We start from the raw sequence: 12,798 nt of genomic DNA, 5'->3' as shown, positions 1-12,798 counted from the left end.
AGACTGTGGTACATCCAGACCATGGAATACTGCTCAACTATGAAAAGGAGCAAACTATTGATACATACAACAACCTTGATGGAGTTCAAGGGCTTTATGCTAAGTGAAAAAAAGCCAATATCAATATCAATATGGTTACATACCATATGATTCCATTTATTCAAGAGTCCCAAAATGACAAATTTTAGTGATGGAGAACAGATAATCGGGAATAGGAGTCGGGGGAGGATATGATGGAGCTGTACCCTGATTGTGGTGGTGGTTATACAAATCTATGCATGTGACAAGATTCATAGAAGTATACACACACACACAAAAAAAATGAGTGTGTGTGAAAACTGGTAACGTCTTAAGATGTGTTTAGTTCATAATATCGTACTACTGTCAGTTTCCTAGTTTAGATGATTGTACCAAAGTTTTGTAAGATGCTATCATACAGGGAAGCTGGGTGGAGGTTGTGCAGGAATTCTCTGTACTCTATGTGCTGTTTCTATGTGAGTCTAAAATTATTTCAAAATAAAAAATTAAAATAAAAAACCAAAAAATTCTTCATTTCCTGAAAAAATTATCTCTCATCACTATTATAATTTAAACTGTTTTATTTACGGTCTCCAAAATCAACAGTCACAGTCACAAAATTGTTCTTTTACATCAGACAATTCCTAAACTGTCTATGTGAGATTTACGAGCGGGCCCTGAGACTGGGTTGGAGCAACATGATCAGAGTGGAACTGCCTGTGAAAAAGGCGAGGGAGAGAATGGGCTAGACTTCAGGCTGTTCTTTCCCTGGAAGCACAATAAGAAAGGCTCTCCAGGAAGTACAAAGGAAAGACTCAGTACGCAGGAAATAATCTTAGAAACAATAGCTACCTTTGCTCTCCTGAGTAGCTTGGGTAAGTTACCCAACCTCTCCATGCCTTAGTTTGCTTATTTGTAAAAAGAGATGACAGTAGCACCTACCTCACAGGTTTTTGTGAGGATTAAATTAGTTCATACATTTAAGCTCTTCGAATACTCCCTGGCACATAATAAATGTTTAACAAAAATGTTAGCTATGCCGGGTACTGTGTTTGGTGTTTTACATACATCATTTCTTTTTTTCTTTTCCAGCTTTATTGAAATATAATTGACATATATATTCACATGCAGAAGAATGAAACTGGACCCTTATCTTACACCACTCACAAAAATTAACTTGAAATACATACATTATTTCTGATCGTCCATCAAATGACAAAATGGTTTCGTAATGAGTTTGATGTCCTTTATTCAAGGGAACACAATCTCTGCATGGGGGGAGAGCAGAGCCTCACAAGCAGTGGAGTGATCTTCCCAGACATGTTTGGGCAAGAGAGAATTTTTTAGAGTGTTAGAAGCATCAGTGTGGAGACAAGGCATGATTGGCTGGGGTGTTATATCTGACCTACTTAGAAAGATCAAGGAACAACGGAAAAAGCATTAAGCCCACAGCTGGCCTGGCGTTTGGGGACTGGCCAACTGGATAGACGGCAGTCCTGGTCAAGAGGAGCATTTACAGAAACATGGAAGTTCAGTTTGCTGACGTGGCACCGTGGGCAGGAGCAGCTCCAATGTGGGCCTAGAAAATTATTTTGACATGTCACAACCACCTCACCAGATAGAAATCATCAATCTTGTGTTCACACCTGTGGAAACTCATTCAGAGAGGATAAACGATGCTTGCAGCCAAATAAATTAGCCATGTTAGTACAACGGTTAAATTTTGAGCTCTGGAATTTGACATCCTGGAGGGGTGCCACTCGCTCGTCATCTGTCCCTCACTGCCTGATATGGCAGAGACTCAAAGACATTTTGTAAATTCCAACCCCATCTAAAGTTAAACCAGGGCCGGGAACTGCGTGCCAGGCAGTCACCATATTGTTTCCAGTCCCCTGGGGGGACATGAGGGGCCTAGCCTATAACAGGGTTCTCCTCCCTTAGATCCTGCCTGGCTGCCAAGGGAAAAGGCCTAGATCATGAAACTCGACATCTTCAGACTCTGGGGCTTGGCGTTTACTCTACAGCTTTGCAAAAGGCAGAAGCAATAATCCAACCGAGTGTCTTCTTAACAAGAGAGGTTTATTACTTTCACCTGGAAGGTGACGATTACCAAGGGTCAGAGAAGGCCAACTCCCAGGGAGGGATGGGGCTGGGTGAGTCAGGGCCTCTGCTGTGTTCCTCTTTGAATCTCCAGAAGCCCAAAGATAGGAAGAGCTTTGGCAAATATTGGGCAAGAAAGAAACGGTTCATAGGAAGTTGCCAGGTCTGCTTCAGGCTGCTTTCAGTCTTGCTGAGGCCCAGAGCCGCCCTGGCCATGCTTTACAAGAAGTGAGCCCAAAGAAGGGTCTCGGAGACCTTGCAGGGGCTCTTTGTCCGGTGCAGGCCCAGGAACGTCCTTGAGGAGCCTCCTGCGGACCACTGCTAGGGTTTGGCATCAGTCTCGCTCCCAGGAAGAGAGACAGATGTCCTGTGACGAATCTAGACCCCAGCTCCCTTGTATGTGTCCCTGCGCCGTTTACAAGGACAGCTTTGGTGTCAATTACACAGCAGCTTTAGTTTTGGTCTCCCGCTGTGTCTTGAATTCTGAGGGCTAGTTTTTATTCTGCCTCTAGATACAGCTCAAGGCAATCCCTGGGATTTTCCTAGCTTCTTGCAAATAATACCAACCACTCGGTAGTCACTTAAGCCATGAAACACAGTATCAATAAAAATAAATAAATAAAACGTACAATCCCCTGTGAAAGTCCAGCTTCAATCTTGCCTCAGTGACAAGGTTTCCCTCCCTCCCCGCTCTCGGGCCGCCTGCAGGTGGAAAGCCTACGGTCACGAAGGAGGACTTTCCCACCCGGCCATGTACTCCCCCTTCCTTGCATTTCTGACCCTTTCGGGGTTGGAGAGCTGGAAGATAGAAAAGGAGAGGCCTTGTATGATCCCATTTATAGGAAATGTCCAGAGTAGGAAAATCCATAGAGACAGAAAGAAGATTAGTGGCCGCCAAGTGATAGAGGAAGAAGCAAATGGAAATGATTGCTAATGAGTACAGGGTTTCTTCTGGGGGTGAAGGGACTAACAACCCACCGGGAATAGTACAAAGACTACTGCAGAGTGAAAACATCTGAGCTACAACAGGTGCAGGGAGAAATCTTATCTGAACTTCTCTCACTCACTAAGGCAGAGCTTTCCCAGAGTCAGCCCCACTTTCAGGGACGTTCCAAAAGAACTGAGTAAAGGAGCCTTATCAGCACCTTGGGAACCCTAACCTTCCCCCACTGCCCCACCGTCAAGCTGGCATATTTGCCCCTAGCTGTGCAGGGAGCTACTCTCTGTAGAGTGCTCCCACATGCGTACTAAACTGTCCTCCTGTTAATCTGGCTGTTGTCAATTAGTTTGCTAGCCCCCAACCACTAGGACCTAAGTTGGTAGAGGAAAAGTCTTTCCTCCCGACAGGAGTGATTTAAAATGTCCCGAAATCAAACAGTGGTGATGGTTGTACAACCTTGTGAGTATATAGAAACCACTGAACCGTACACTTTAAAGGGGTGAATTTTATGACGCAGTCTATACAGAAACTGATATGTAATAATGCACACCTGAAATTATACGATGTTATAAACAAATATGACCTCAATAAAATAACCCCCCCAAAAAAAGCCAGATGTTTGAAGAAAAATAAAATAAAATAAACAGGTGAATTTTACGGTATGTGAATTTTATCTCCATAGAATAAATGATGAGGGGAACCAGAAAGGCCCTACTTGACTGGTCTGTCCTGGGCATCTAGCACCAGTGCTCTCGGGGCTTGGCAAGTATTTGAAGCTGATCCTTTCTCTTACAGTACCCACCACCCACCCACCTACCACGGGGGACCTGTCACTTGCACCTCCCTTGACAAGTCAAGCATTTCTTATTTGGGCTGGATGCTTTCTCTTTCTCAGCCCTGAGGAAGACAGGGCTAACTTCTCTTTGCAGAGGCCTAGTCTCCCTTCCAGGTGGTCCCTTGGACAGGAGCTGAGATGATCCCACACTCTGCTTCAAGGCTCACATCTGGTCCATGGGAAACATTCACACGCTCTGCCCTGAACAAGCCAACTACTACAACTTCCCTTTGTGCTACCCTCCAAGCAGCTGGCCGGCCCATCTCTCTTCCCGTGGGTTCTCTAGGCCAGATCAGACAGCGGTCCCCTGTGTCCCCCAAGATGCTGAGTCATCTGGTTGCAGGCCCTCTTTCCAACTTTAGGTGTAGAGAAAAACATCCCCAGCCTTCCCCCAGAGAAACAGAGTTCTCAGCATTACCACAGCCTCCCCAAAACCTTCTTCCCTAATCTCCTACCCCCTCCCACCTTTAATACCTTCAATGTGAGTTCAGGGGTTAAAAATCACGAAGAACCTTCTTTGTGAATCTGCATCAAGGTGGTATATGCCCAGATGAGTGGCATTTACCATCTTTTTTTACATGTCTTTTGAGGAGAGGAGAGAGGTTTGAGTAAAGGGAAAAATCAGGAAATGAGTAGAGTCTGCCTCTGTTGCCCTCAGCTTCCCCCTTTAGATGGCTTTAGGGCATCTCCAAAGCCCCAGATTTTCTTCTCACTCAGATGCCATCCTAAAATCACCTTTCTGTGCCTCTTTTCATACTAAAGTGTAAGTGACTAACCAGACTATTTTAACATGCCTTGAAAGACCAAAACTAAAAGTCAGGAATCAGCCAGGAGGTGGGGAACATCTGGTGGCTTCCAAGCTTTGGGGCCACCCAAGCCTTCCAGGAAGGATGGAAGGGAGGGCAGGGGAGAATGGGACAGTGAGCTCTTAGGCCCAGGTAAGGGTCTGATGTTGCAGGCCAAACAGATAGGGCTCGGAAGGAGGAAGGCAGAGAGGAGTGCTAACAAAAACCTGAGACTTGTAATCCTGCAGACAGCCCATTGTCACCTGGCCCACTGGGGAGGGGAGACATCTGGGTCACAAGAGGGAGAAAAAGGCACTTGGAGTTGTGGAGCACCTGCTATGTGCCAGGTATCGTGTGAAGTGCTCTACAGACAACGTCTTATTTGATCCCCCCAATCCTGTGGTGTAGATTCCTGTTCACAGATGAGGACATTCAGACTCTGTGAGGCGAGGTCTTTGAAGTAATGTGGCTTGTTGGACACACTGTAAGAGGACGGGCCTGCCCTCTTAGCACAAAGCCGCAGTGGGGGTGGCTGTCCCCATTTGGTATTTGAGAGGTCAGCTCTGAAGGAACTGAGGCACAGAGCTTGCCTATCTGGGAACGTGGAACTGCTCCTCCTCCAGGCTTCCTCATTGCAGCAAGCGGCGCCTGGTCCCCAGCACCCTCAGCCCGCTTTGACAAGTGAGCTGGAGGTCCAGCCAGTGCCCCCATCGTCAAGAGGTCCCCTCCTCGTCATTCCCGTGGCTACCTCTGAGTCCAGCCCTGATCATTTCCCCCTGGAGGATGGCAGTAGCCTCATAACTGGTTTCTCCACCCTTGGCCCCCCGAATCCATTCTTCACAAACCACTCAAGTGAGCTTAACAAAACATAAAACTGATCATGTTTTCTCTGCTTAAAACACATCAAACCCTTCCTGTTGTCCTCAGGGTAAATCTCAGAACCACAACATGGCCTATGTATGCCCCATGCAATCAGATTCCTCTCTGCCTCTCCAGCCCTAACAGGTACTCCCTTCCCCTGCTCTCAGGATTCCAGCCACACTCAGTTCCTGACATGTCTTAGGACTTCCTGCCTCAGGACCTTTGCACAAGCTATTTCCCTTGCCTGTATTTCTCTTTTCCTTGCTTTTCAACCTACCTAACATTGATCATTTTATATTTAGTTCAGATGTTCTCTTCTCAGAGAGGCATTCTCTGAGCCCCCAGTAGATTCCTTTCATTGTATTGTTTATTACAATGTATCAGTATATATCTACTTGTGTGATTATGTGTTTAATGTTTGTCTCCAGGAGGAGAGGGTCATGATCTTTTAGCTTTCTGTGGTATTCTTGGTGCTGAGCAGAAGGCCTGGCAAATGGGAGGCACCCAGTAAATACGTATTATATAGATGGACAGACAGAGAGATGGGTGGATGTTCCAACAGGAAGCTCCCATCGGTTTTTCTTGTTGCCTCAGGCTCCAATAGGGCTTGGCATAGCACTGTTACTGATCCTGTCTTTATTTAAAATCTTCATATTTTGGCATTAATTTTGATTTTTAAAATATTTTACTAAAATATTATCTATCTTAATTACTGAATTTTTTGGTGCCCCCTTAAACTTTGTGCCCAAGGCCGATGCCTCATTCACCACACCCAAGTCCCAGCCCTGCCCATAGTAAGGAGTTAATAAATGGGAACTATCATTAAAATAAGCATTAGCGTATAGATAAGATAAGATATAATAGGACAATCATAGGCTTTAGAGTCAGATAAACTTAGGTTGTTCAAGGATCAATCATTCATTTCTCTACACACGTATTCACTCTGTGCCACCCATTCTGTCAACATGCTGGAAGACAGCAGTGGGCAGAAACACACAGGCTCTGCTCTCAGGGACCTTCCAGTCTAGAAGCTCTGCCACTGATCCTTATGACCTTCCATGAGTCATTTATGCTTCCTGAGTCTCAGGTTCTTCATCTGTAACAGGACTGTAAGAATAATATGTACCTGTATTGCACAAAGGTTAGGAATATGGGCCATTGGTTATGTCAAATAGACACGAACCCATATCCCAATACCCCATCTGGTAGTATTTGCAGTTTCAGTGCCCCATGTGGCATTATTTGCAGTTTCATATTTCATTTTGCATCTAAAATGATCCATCTGATATTATTTGCAGTCTCAAGAACAGAGATCCAGAAAGGGTAAGGGTCCTGTCTGGGGTCATACAGCTTTCAGAAGCAGAAACAAGGGCAAATCCAGTTTTCCTGCTTCATAGTCCAAGCTCTGCTCCGCTTCATGCAGACAAACCTCCCTCCCCACATCTCAGCATCTTCCTGGGACCTCGGGGGATTGGGAAATGGTAGCGATCCCTCCTGTCTGCAGGGAGGACAGTCCCGCCCTGCTGTGGCCTGTCCTGGACATAGTCCAGCCTTGGGAAGGGTATGAGGGAAGGAGTGGACAGGAGGGGTTAGCAGAGGACGAAAAGAGGTGTTGGAAAAGGATGAGTTAAAAAGAGGAGGAAGAAGAGGCGTGCAGAAGGAGTACCAAGCCGTGCCTCCATGGTCTTGCCCCTCTTTCTCCTTCCCTTCCCCCCGTGCTCTCATGGACAGAGAATAAGGTTTGAGTCTCCTAGAGCACATGGCTCAGCTTCATACCACCCTTCTCCCGGGAGAACCAGAGGTTGGCCTAACCATACTGTCTCTCTTCCATCTCTCAGAAAATCCCACACAGTTTGTGACAAGTTCTTTTAAGACCTCTACCCTCTGTCCCAAAGCAGTTGACCGCAGGGGCTGGTGAGAAGCCAGCAGGGCCTGCAAAGAGTGGGTGGGGGTGCGTACTTTCCAGGGGAGGTGCAGACTTCTGAACACCCGTCAGGTGTACAGACACAGGGAGAGGCCGGGGGCCTTCTGGCCCGGGCTAGACCTGCGACGAGATGGGGACACTGATCTCAGTGGGTAGAGAGGGGCTGAGTCTGGGAGAAAGAAAATGGAAAGGGTGAATGAACCACTGAGGGAGACACTGACTCAGTTTTGTCCAGGGTTTCGGGGAATAGGGGACACTTCCTCAGAAAGGAAACTTAGCCCCTAAGCTAGAAGTTTCCAAGATTCAATCAGGAGGGTGGCTAAATGGAGGTTCAACTCCCAATCCTCTGCCTCTCGCTCTTCAGCTTCATCACTCACAGGGGCCAACACATCTGCGCCAACTCCCATGGTACCTGGGTCCAACCACACACCACCTGGAGCAGGGCCCAGTGCAAAACGAAAAGTGTGGGGTCCCTTGTCGAAAAAACATTAATAATTTTAAGACAATTATAGAAGAATATAAAACCAAGCACAGGGCCCTTCTAAGCCTGGGGCTCTGTGCAACCACACAGCTGGCACACCCGCGAAGCAGGCCCTGACCTGGGGCTCAAAGCAGAATAACCACAACACAGTTGGGGCGTTCTAGCTCAGGATGTGGGAAGCGCAGAGGCCCATGGCCACCTCCTACCCCATCCCCATCACCTCTGCCAGCCCCTGGGAATTGTTCTGACCAGGATTTAACCCCGGTACCCCTTTTTTTCAGCTCTCACTCATTGCACTGGATTCTATTCTCTTCCGAAGCTTCACCCTGACTTCCAGTGCACTCGGGGCTCTAAGGAGCCAAGGGGCTCCAGGCCTTGGTGTAGATTTGGTAGCAGAGCCCTGCCGGAAACGCAGAGCGTTGTTCCATTAAAACTATACTGGACACATCAAGAATTTGTGTGGTTTTGTTTGGGCCTTTAACAGATCAGATCTTAGAAATGAAGGAGGGAAAGTCAGAAACCTGAGCAGGAAGCAAGAAAGAGTCCAGGAGCGGGAAACGGAAGCTCCTTTGCTTTTAGTCCTGTGTGACAGAAAGCCCACTTAAAATGTCCTGGAGGAAAACAAAAATAGTTTATTGGTTTACATACTCAAAAAAAGCAAAGGCCAGGGGTGTGGCTCGGGGAAAACTGGTCCCAGGGCAAAGGACTCCACGGCACTCTGGTGCTGACGTCACCTGCTCTTCTGCAAGGGCCCTAGGACACGCCTGCACCCACAGAACCTCTCGAAGGGATTGCCTTTCCCCTTCATCATAAGCTGAGAACAAATGGGGACGGATCCCCAGGGAGGTAGGTCCCCACCTGTGACAAAGGACTGACAGAACCCTGTAGAACCTAATAGCTGCATGGAGCATAGTTTCCAGAAGAAAGGAGGGTGCTAGAAGAAATAAATATATGTAAAGCCCCTGACTTTACTTTTTCTAAAAAAGCCACTTGGTCTTAAAAGTATTGATTTACTTCAAGGAATTGTCTTCAAGTATTGATTACCATGTTAAATGTTTGTGCTCATTTATACATTACGTGTGTGGTATGGACGCTCTCGAAACGTGCCTCAGACTTTATCACTTCCATGCCTCTGTCTTAAAGGGTGAACTCTACTGTCAGAAGACCTTGGTTTAATCCCAGCTTTGCCCCTTTCCAGCTGTGTGGGCAAATCACTCCACTGCTCTGAGCCTCCGTATCCTCATCCGCAAAAGGGGACGACGGTTGTATCTATTTCACAGGGTTGTAATGAGGATATAATTACAAAATATTTGTAAAACACTTAAAACAGAAAGTGGCTCGTGTCTTATTACACCTATCTGTTATTACCACTGTTTGCAGTCACCGCTAACTAGAATGTTTGTCCTCCTTTCTCTGCATTTTAAATGATATGTAGTCTCAGTCTAATTTGGGGGACCCAGTTCAAATGCTATCCCTTTCATGATTTTCTCTCATCACCCTAATTCAAAGGGATCTCTCCTCTCCCTCTGAGATCCTCAGTGGGCACCAAGGCTCCACAGCTCTGGATGGCAGGAACTCTCTCAGTCCCCTCTGTCTCGACCCCAACTACAAAAACAGCATCTTTACTGACACGTACAGTAGTCTTTCTTAACAAGTACTAGTTTAATTAAAAGTAATTAGCCCAACATTTCTCCCAACAAAGAAAAGCTCTGGACCAGATAGCATCACTGGTGAAATCTACCAAACATTTAAAGAAGAATTAACACATCAAACTCTTCCAAAAAATAAGAGGAAGGAAAACTTCCTATCTCATTCTGTGAGGCCAGCAGTACCCTGACATATGAACATTTGTTCACACAAAAAGTTGTGCATGAATGTTCATAGCAGTATTATTCATAATATCCACAAATTAGAAACAACCCAAATGTCCATCAACTGATGAATGGATCAGCAATTTGTGGTATAGCCATTCAATGGAATATTATTTAGCCGTAAAAAGAAATGGAAGTAGTGATACATGTTACAACATGAATGAACCTTGAAAACATTATGTTAAGTGAAAGGAGCCAGACACAAAAGGCAACATATAGTACGATTCCCTTTATATGAAGCATCTAGAATAGGCAAATCCATAGAGACAGAATGCAGACTAGTGGTTGCCAGGGGCTGGGGGAGAAGAATGAGAGTGACTGCTTACCGGGTACAAGGAATCCTTTTGGGGTGATGAAAATTTTCTGGAACTTGATAGAAATGATGGTGACACAAATTGTGAATGCACTAAACACCTCTAAATTGCATACTTTAAAATGGTTAATGGTTAATATTATATTATGTTAATCTTTCCTCAATAACAAAACCAAAGCAAAGCAATAAGCCTCCTCTTGAATGAAGAACTGTTACTTTTGATTTCCACAAACTTATAAGGAAAATCAGGCAACCTTCATAGCCCAAAGAGGAAATTATCAATTAGCTTCTGCTGCATAAAAAATCACCCTAAAATTCAGTAGATTCAAACAAGCATTAACAACAAGGAGATACCACTACACACCTATTAGAATGGCCAAAATCCAGAACACTGACAACATCAAATGGTAACAAGGATGGGAGTAAACTCTCATCATTGCAGGTGGGAATGCAAAATGGTACAGTCACTTTGGCAGTTTCTTACAAAACTAAACATACTCCTGGCATATGATCCTGCAATCACACTTCTTGGTATTTACCCAAATGAGTTGAAAACTTATGTCTATACAAAAACCTGCACACAAAGGTTTATGGCAGTTTTATTCATAATTGGAAGCATATTCAAAACTTGAAAGCAACCAATAGATCCTTCAGTAGGTAAATGGATAAATAAACTGTGGTACATCCAGACAGCGGAATATTAGTCAGCACTAAAAATAAATGAGCTGTCAAGCCATGAAAAAGACGTGGAGAAACCTTAAATGCATATTACTAAGTGAAAGAAGCCAATCTGAAAATACTGCATACTATATGATGCCAACTATATGACATTCTGGAAAAGGCAAAACTATGGAGACAGTGAAAAGATCAGTGGTTGCCAGGAGTTGCAGGGGAGATGAATGGGCAGAGCTCAGAGGATTTTCAGCGCAGTGAAACTACTCCATATACCGTAATGATGGAGACAGATTAAGATACATTTGTCCAAACCCATAGAATGTACCTCACCAAGAGTGAACCATAACATAAACTACGATCTTTAGGTGATTAGGATGTGTCAATGTAGGTTCACCAATTGTAACAAATGGTACCACTCTGATGGGGGATATTGATAACGGGGGAGGCTGTGCATGTGTGGGGTCAGGGAGTATATGGGAAAGCTCTATACTGCCCCTCAATTTTGCTGTGAATCTGAAACAGCTTTTAAACAGTATTAATTTAAAAATTAAAATTAAAAAAATCAAGCATTTATTATGTCTCACAATTCTATGGGTGGGATGGATGATTCTCCTGGTCTAGGTCAGTTCAGCTGGGCTTCAGTGGTCTAGCATGACCTCTCAGCTGGGACGGCTGGGATATCTGGGGATCTCTCTCTCCATGTAGTCTCTCAGCCTTCAAGACGCGAGCACGCGCTAGTACACATAATGATATAAAGGTTCCCAGCAGAAAAATAGCACAAGTCTCAATGTGTGAGCGCTTTTCAAGTCTCTGTTTGCATCACATTTTCTATTATCCCATTTGCCAGAGTCACACAGCCAAGACCAGAGGCAAATATTTAAACCAAGACCTAATCTCTCTTTAAGCTAGAGTGAGGAGAAGTGCTTGGTGCAAAATCGAAACCTCTTTATTTGACTTAAAATCACCAAGGTGTATAAGAAATGGTCAGAAGATATCTGAGGAACCTCATCCATTTGTGACCACAGAGCAGTTTCAATTCTACAATACAGAATAAACTTTAGCTATGGGACTCTTTAAGGGGATATTACTGTTCAGACTTGTTTTGTTTCTCTAGGGAGAGCCTGGGCCCAGACTTAGAGACATCAGGAGAAATAAGAAGACGAGTTGGTAGGATCTCTTATTCCCCTTATTACTTAAAAAGAAAGTTTTCCCCATGTGCAGTAGTGAGACCATTTAAGATCATGCACAAAGAAGGAAGAGGCAAACACAGATTATTTCCAAACACAGGTATTTACAGTAAGGGCACAGGAGTAGTGTAGCCCAGGGAGTTACCTCACCAGCCACCCTGTCTCTGTATGGTCTGGTCAGGCCTGCCCCTAACATTTACAGGGCCCAGGGCAAGAATATATAAGGGGGCCCCATGTCAGTGTGCCAATATGTTAAACTTATAAATGAGCTAACAAACAAGCTTAAGAGTAAGACGAATTACTTAATATTGCAACCATGTGAAACTATTGCATATACGGTCCAAATTTGGGGGTTTCACTGCCACAGATTGGAACACAAAAAAGGAGTAAGAAAATGAACACTGAGCACTACAGGGGAACAACCCTTTGTTATGCAAGAATGTGTGGCATTCGTGCTTTCTGAGAGGAAACGTCTTGACAAGTTAATTGGCTTATCTTTTCTCTTACCTAAAGACTTCTGCTGCCCAAATTTTCTCTGCAGTCCAAAGGAGTGTGTCTCCATGTTGGCAGTGTCACCACCCACAAACCTTCACAGCATCTGGATTCAGGTGTGCTTGTTTCAAGGACATAGAGCAGAGAGATGGAGAAGTATCTTTCCTTGAGGCATGAACGGTGTTTGTCACAAGAATGGACGTTTAGAGTTACAGTCATGCTGGGTCAGCCCTGAGAACCACATCCCAAGTACTCTTGACTAAAGGGGCTTGGAAGTCAATGGAGAGCATTCACAGCGAAGGAGAAATTCAGTGAA

Source organism: Equus quagga, chromosome 11, assembly GCF_021613505.1.
Source record: "Equus quagga isolate Etosha38 chromosome 11, UCLA_HA_Equagga_1.0, whole genome shotgun sequence".
NCBI classification, from domain to species: Eukaryota; Metazoa; Chordata; class Mammalia; order Perissodactyla; family Equidae; genus Equus; species Equus quagga.
Note: the sequence above shows the minus strand (reverse complement) of the source record.